General features: G+C 43.7%; 1 protein-coding gene across 3 annotated transcripts in view; it reads left to right on the plus strand.

Annotated features, from left to right (window-relative positions):
• Nucleotides 1-5961, plus strand: part of AQR (aquarius intron-binding spliceosomal factor) — a 98769-nt gene extending 92808 nt beyond the window's left edge. The window contains exons 36-37 of one of the 3 annotated variants that reach the window (XR_012073390.1): nt 3165-3219; nt 3775-5961. The gene's annotated coding sequence lies outside the window, so the exon portion shown is untranslated. Of the gene's footprint in view, nt 1-2084; nt 3114-3164 lie in introns of those variants that run through there. The other 2 variants (XM_072962716.1, XM_072962717.1) reach the window with 2 other exon arrangements.
• Nucleotides 5962-7363: the final 1402 nt, after the last annotated feature.

The raw sequence follows: 7363 nt of genomic DNA on the forward strand, positions 1-7363 counted from the left end.
GTTACTGAGAGAAGTGTTTTTAAAACAAGAATCTGAGTGTGTTATAGGTTTGTTTATTTCTTCTTTCAGTTCTATCCAGTTTTACCTTGTGTATTTTAAGACCATGTTATTAAAAGCATGCAAACACAGAATTGTTATACCTTTTGATGGATGGATTTTTTTCTGTTATTATTTACAAATGTCTCTCCTTAAGTCCAGATATGCTTCTTGCCTTAAAGGCTACCTTGTCTAACATTAATATAGCTATGCCTGCTTTCATTTGGCTGCGTTTTGCATGGCAGTATTTTTCCTATTCTCCCACTCAAACTTTCTAGATTCTTATATTTAGGATTTTCCTTTTATAAGCAACCTACGGTTGGGTTTGGGATTTGATTTTACCTGTTTATAAGTAATAAGTTAAAGACACAGGACTCCTGGGCGAGAAGCAAAAGACGCCATCGCTCACAGCACAGCAAACAGCATGGGCGTCAGCATGTCTGTCCCTCTTGCTCCTCGGGTCCCACAGAGGTGACGTGGAGGCAGATGGCTGCCTGCTTGGTCATGGGTTGTGTTAGAGGAGAGGAACACTGGGGGATCCACCACTTTGACAATAAACAGCAAGCAAACCTGTTTGTTGTCCCAGCGGGAGACGTGTCCCCATCCCTGAAGGTTTCTTGCTCCAACTCAGCCCTCTTGAGACACGGCCCCAGCAAAGAGCAGCCTTGTATTCTTGGCACAACCAATGAGAAAGCTTCTCTAAGCCTTATTGTCCAAAGTCACAAAATTTATAGCTGAGGGAACCGAGATTTGAACTTTGACTCCAAAGACCATCATTCTCTAAGCTGCCTCAAAATAGAGCCATTTTATTATATTTACGTACAAAGGCCTGGCTCCGAGGTGGGTTGTATTGCCTGCCATGGGACTGGAAAAGCTGCTTTATGACGCTGAGATCGCTGTAGGTCATAAACCTGCTTTTCTCTATTAGCTGGAGATGGTAATGTTTTGCTTATCACAGCCATAGAGTTTGCTTCAGGCAGGTCCTCTTTGGTTCAAGTCACCACGGTTATGCATTTATTTACATCATTCTTACTCAAGCATCTTTTAGTTACTTGTGAATCCCGTGTCAGAGAAATCTCTATTGGGATTTATTCCTAATCTGTACCATAGTGTATTTAATTTGAGATACTGTAGGGAGACAGGCTCATTATCGCCAGAAGAGTCAGTATTCCTCCAGCACCGAAAGAGAAACCAAACAGACACTACTTCATCTGAGCAGGATCTGGAGTTGTGCTGTTGCCTTTTGTCGGCCCTGCTTACGTAATTCAGAAGAAGAGCACTCACCGCTGTTGAACAGACTTTTTCACAGCGAGGGCCTGGGTGTGCAGCACCCTGCCAAGTTTCCCGTTAGCTATGGAGAAGAGCTGTTTTATTCTGAAATTGCAAATCAGCCAGGCAATCACCACACAGAAATAGCCCCCCATGAAAATAAAGCAGTGCTATATTTGAAACCTTAATCATGTATATTAATAGATCTGAGTTTAGTTCTATTTGGAAATTTTCACATTATACAGTAACCCTGATTACCAACATGCTCAGAGGGTGAGGGGCTGGGACGTTTGAGCCACTGAAATTTTCTGAGCGATGGGTAGTTGGTCACAAAGAATTTTTCTGTCCACCTTTTGCTGAGTACATTTCAAAAATTGCTTGAGTCAGCACATAGGGGATCAGAAAGCCACCTATGAGGTCCTGGGGGTGGGGGAGTAGGGAAGTGTGTCCTCACCCGATTTGTCACTGACTTAGAAAAATCCACCATTAGAGATTCAATCTTATGGCTTAAGACCCATTCCCATATGAAAAGAAAGAGCCCTCAGGTTGGCTAATGCATCACACAAATTAGTGTTTTAGGACTCAGTAAATTTATCAGGACGTTCCCTGAGAGATTTGAAAAGATGTCAGGAACACAGGGGCCTTGGGTACCTGGAGTTAGAAAGCAGTTCACCTGTTTCCAAAAGCTGCCCAGGGCCAGGCCTGTGGGCACAGTCCGCCCCTCTTCGGGGAATGCCTATCCCTGCTCCGTGTGACTCGGCACTTTGTCGCTTCCTCAGACTCGCACACGCGTAATGACTCACCAGCCTCCTCACCCTCACACCTGCTTCTGGGACAGTCACCGTCTCCCTGCCTCCCAGGCACCCACGCTGCTGAGGGAAGGCCCCACTGAGCAAACGCTGGGAGGAGGTGAGCAGAGAGACATCCGATACCTGGAGGAAGAGCATTCCAGGCAGAGAGAGCAGCCATGGGAGCCCTCGAGCCAGGACGTGGCCCAGGTGTTTAAGGCACTTGAGGGGCCATGCGGGAGTCAAGTGGACCTAAATTAGAAGTCACTGCAGTCGCGCTGCCACTTGCTCACTGGAAAACTCTGAACCACGTAGCTTTCATTTCCTCATCTGCGTAATTGGGGTAGTAATACCTTCCTGGAGAGTTGTTATAAGGATTAAGTATGCTGAGATACAGGAATTGGCTAGAATAATGCCAGACACGCAGGGGGAGCTCAGCAAGCAGTAGCTGTCCTTACCATGTTCGTTGTTTGTCTGAATGGTGGCCTTACCACGTGATGCCACAGTCACCTGCTTACGGATCTTCTCTCCCACGCTAGACTGGATTCCAAGGTGGCTCTCCTGCTTCAAGCAGGTTAGAAGCCACCTAATATAAAGAAGGAACACGTGGCTTGGTTTGCGGGTCAGAAATATTTCGAGAGTCATTTATTTGGCTAAAAATGCTTAGGGCACCCTGACTGTGTGTATCACATCTTCCCATCAGATAGACCAATAGTATAATAAATATGTACATCCAAACCTGCTTTGCTTGGTTCTAAATATTTGAAAAGATCTGGTCAATAATTCCTTCTTAGTCCTGGCATTGTCCGAGTCTTCTGCTTTTGGCACACCTTGGTTTTAGCAGAACAACATTGGGGAACAGCACGTGTGGTGGGGCTGTTGTCTGGCTCTGTGTGACACAGAGCAGGGGTGATCTGAGTGGGGAAAAGAACCTGAGACAGTGACAGGGATGATGGCAGTGATGGTTATTGAGCATTTATACAGCAGATACTGTGGTATGTGTTTTATACAGATGATTACATTTGATTCTCACCATGACCCCAGGATAATAATTTATTTCCTGTTTTCTAGATGAAGAAATTGAAGCTTAAAGAAATTAAGAACCCATTCGAGGTTTTCATGGCCAGTAAGTGGTTCCTTAGAGCCAGGATTTGAACCAGGATGTTTGAGTACAGGGCCTGTACGTGTACCTGGCTCACGTGTGGAGGTGCTGCCCAGAAGGGTGGACACAGGTGTGGGGAAAGGGGAGCGAGCGCCTGGGGTGTGGAGTTCTGGGCCACCGGGAAATGAGGTGGAGGCCCTGGGGGTGTGGAGAGGGGCCTGCGGGGACAGAAGATGGCCCAGACTCCCTTCTTACCTGTGCCTGAAGTGTATGTGGTGGGTGAGCAGGCGCACTCTGGCCCTGTAAGAGCGTGAAAGCCCCGCCGGCTTTCTGAAATGTATTCCTGGTGGGGGGGGGCGCCGCACTGACAGACCCTCAGGCGCTGCTGCTGGGCAGGCAGACATGCCCATCCTGTGGCTCCGGGGGGCAGCAGCGTCACTGATGGGCCACGCGTGTTCCTCAGCCCCGCGCTGCTCTCCAGAGGTGATTGCTTTTATTAGTAAAACACCAAATGGGTTCACTCACATCCGTTCCGAAGGGAAAAATCCAGCTCCTCCTCAATCATTTTTCTTTTTTCAGAAATGACTGGAGACTTGGCTTCCAAAAAGGGTGAGTGACTGCCTGGTGCTGACTCACCGCTCAGCTGCGACTGCCGGGCAGCCGAGAGCAAGGCCACAGGCCTCTGCACGGGAGCCGCCTCCTGCTACGTTGGCACGTGCTGAGTAGGGGGTGGTTCTGCTCAAAGCCTTCTCTTCTGCTTCTGGGTCACAGCCCAGGCTCTTGCCTGGGTCCCTTTCTGCTCCTCATCAACGTTTGCTGCGACCTCCCAGGGTCAGAGGAAGAGGTCTCAACTCTTCACTCTGTCCCCCGGACCCATCCTAGTCGCACCTGCCTGTTTTCTCCTCCACCTGAGCCTCCACTCCTCCATCCTGCACGAGGCAGCGAGCCATTGCTCGCCTCCCTTTTCCTTCCCACTCCCACCTCGGTCCAGCTGAAGAGTTTTCTTCCTTCTTCATCCAGATGGAGAAGCTGTCCAACGCCGCTTGGATGGGGACGCCATAAAGCACAAGTCTTATCCCAGCAGCCGTGCTCTGAACCGGCCTCGAAGAGCCAGTCCAGCCCTGAGCTGCTGTGATTTAACCCTCCCCGAGCCTCACTGCTTCATCAGAACACATTCCTAACTCTCAGGTCTTCAGTTCCCTCGACCTTTCTAGCATCTGGAGATTTTCTTTCCTTACAGAGACTTCTCTTCACTTATAAAAACACTACATTTTATCCAGATTGCTAGGGTTAGTTTAAGATTACCCAGTTATGCTATCTGCTGGAACCACAAGTCTTTAATTTATGTAATTACTTTGTCTATAGTATCTTTTGCCCTGCATTTGAAATATAGATAAATATATAGAGTTATTTATGTATGTGAGTGTGTATGCATGTATGTACGTATGTAAAAAGTCTGTCTTCTCTTAGTAACATTGAGATTCTTAGCCTGGATTAAAACCACTTTCCAAAGTCTGCTAGTGGACAAGCCAGATTATATGTCAGGGATTCCTAAAGGCAGTCACCTATGATCAGTCTGTGTCAATCCTGTACCTAAATGCTGCTAACTGAGCAGCATGCAGCCGGGTAAAGCATTGAAAAAGAAAACAGGCAACACCATCATGAGAACCAACATCTCCTTTGGGAGGCTGACAGATGGCTATGTCATCTTCTATTCTTGTTTATCTTTTCTCCTTTGCCTTTTATCTTTCTCCTGTGGTTAGGAGCCATGTTTGACTCCCCCCTTCCCCGCAAATGTCACATCTAAACTCTTCAATGATTTTTAGAAAGTGGCTCGTCCTGAATAATTAAAATTCTATAAATCAACATAAAAAGAATCCAGTTCCATTTGTGACATGATTTAAATACCTCTCAACACAATGAAAATCAACGTTACTATCACCACAGCTGTTTACACTTGGCCTTCGTGTGTACATGTGATGTTTAGAAGTTCTTCATCTACTCTGGGAATTTCCTGACTGTCATAAATTTAAACCTCCCATGATAATCATTGCACTGAAATTCTTATTTGCACCGTAATATCTAAAGAAGGGAGAACGGCACCCAAACTGTGAAAATTGCTTCGCTTACGTGAGACTTGTGCTCCTATTGATGACATGTGTTAATCAGGATGTGAGACTGAAATATACTTACTGTGATGTTGGAGGTTTTCCCACATAGATGACGACGATGATGGTGGTGGTGGTGTGTGTGTGTGTTTGAGAGGTTAAAATATATGGAGATGTGCTTATGAGAAAAAATACAAATTATATATGTATGTATATGTATATTTATAAGAACCTTATATTACCTGGATTCTAAGATGCACCTTTCTCTCTATTTTTATGTTTGTAACCATGAGACTTGGTGGAAAAGGTGGCACCCTAGCAGGCATTTCATGAGACTCCCGATGCTCATACCTACTAAACAAACGGGGAACTTCATAGAATCAACATCTTCTATTGGTCAGGCTGTGTTTCTGGGGACTACTTCAAATATACTTTTGAGATAATTCCTCCCAAAAAGAACCACGTTTGATTATTAATTGTAAAAAGGTGGATCAGTTTGGCCAATGCTTCTTCAAAGAAGTTGTGTTAAATAAGTAAATGTGTAACCATTTTTATGGCATTCTAAGATATACAGATTGGATGCCTCTGAGAGAAACATTGATTGGCAGAAACAGGGAAAAATATTTCCACACTTAATAAACTTGGAGACTAAATCTTCGATCTTTCATTCAGCCTGTTTTATAGTAGCAATCATAGTCTCTTGCACATAGTCAATAGGCAAGTATTATTTAATGATAGCAAATATTTATTTAGTGAATTATATTTACCTGTTGAAAAAGAGAATCATTTCAATCTTCAAATGAAAAAACTATCAGTCTGCAATGCTAATAATTTGCTTGATGTAGAGGTGATCTGAGATGATTTTTCCAATATCTTCTCTTCATACTATTGGCTGTTATATTAAAATTGCAGATATAGCTGAAAATTCTGGAATGCACGCATGCTGAGAAATGCATTTGGAAGACCTAAGACTTGGCCCCTTATCTCAGGATTCATTTCTTCCCCTCTAGTGAGAAAGGACTGATTCCTGAGCTGCTGAAATCACGAGTAATATTGCTTTTTAATACAAACTTCATAGGTTGATTTGGTAAAGTGATAATAGAACAATGTAAAAAAAAGTTGATTAAAATGAAGTGTGGGCAACTTGAAAACACTAACTCTAAGTGGGAAATATAACTGTAGTAGAGCGTAGGTGCTGGCTTTTCTTATTTCAGTTTTTAGCCCTAACTGCCCAAAATATCTACCAATATTAGCATATCATAAATAAGGCCATATGCTGAAATAACGTAACTCCAGTCTTCACTGCTTTATATGTAGATGCGGGGACTCTTGTAGCTATAATGCTGAATAGAAGGAAAAAAACAGGCTGTGAAGTTTCCAACAGTGATCCAGCTGACTCTTTCAAGACCCTAGAAAACCTCTGCCAAGATCCAGCCATCTTTCCTTGTCTTTTGCTTGCAGAGCTGTGCATTCTCCAGTTCATTCAATTCAATTCATTTCATTCCATTCCTCCCATATTTTCCAAGCTTTTTAATGAGATTGTTAGTTCTGATTCCTCCTCCACTTCCACATAATCTTTTTGGTTTTGTGGTTTTCTTTTACCCCTAAAATATTAACAAAGCAAATCAGAAATGTACCTCTTTATTTTGGAAAGAATTAGACATTCCAGATATTTCATAATCACATCTTTTACTAGAATTTGTCTTTTTGCCAGTTTTATAATCTACTTCATGAAAATACTGCCCTGGTCTTCATTCTGGCTTGATGCACTGTTGCATGTTCTGCAGAAACAGGATGTGCCTTTCTCTTTTCTTTTCTCCCCAAGTGTTCTCTGCTGTGACCATGACCGTGGATTTCATATTACTTAAACACTTTTTAAAACTTCATTTCTATACAGTGAAATAGCAGAACAAAAAATCTGATTAAAAAATGGGCAGAGGAACGGAATAGACATTTTTCCAGAGAAGACATAAAAATGGCCAACAGGTACATGAAGAGGTGCTCAACATCACTAATCATCAGGGAAATACAAATCAAAACTACAGTGCAGTATCATCCCA

This window comes from Vicugna pacos, chromosome 6 (assembly GCF_048564905.1).
Source record: "Vicugna pacos chromosome 6, VicPac4, whole genome shotgun sequence".
Lineage (NCBI taxonomy): Eukaryota > Metazoa > Chordata > Mammalia > Artiodactyla > Camelidae > Vicugna > Vicugna pacos.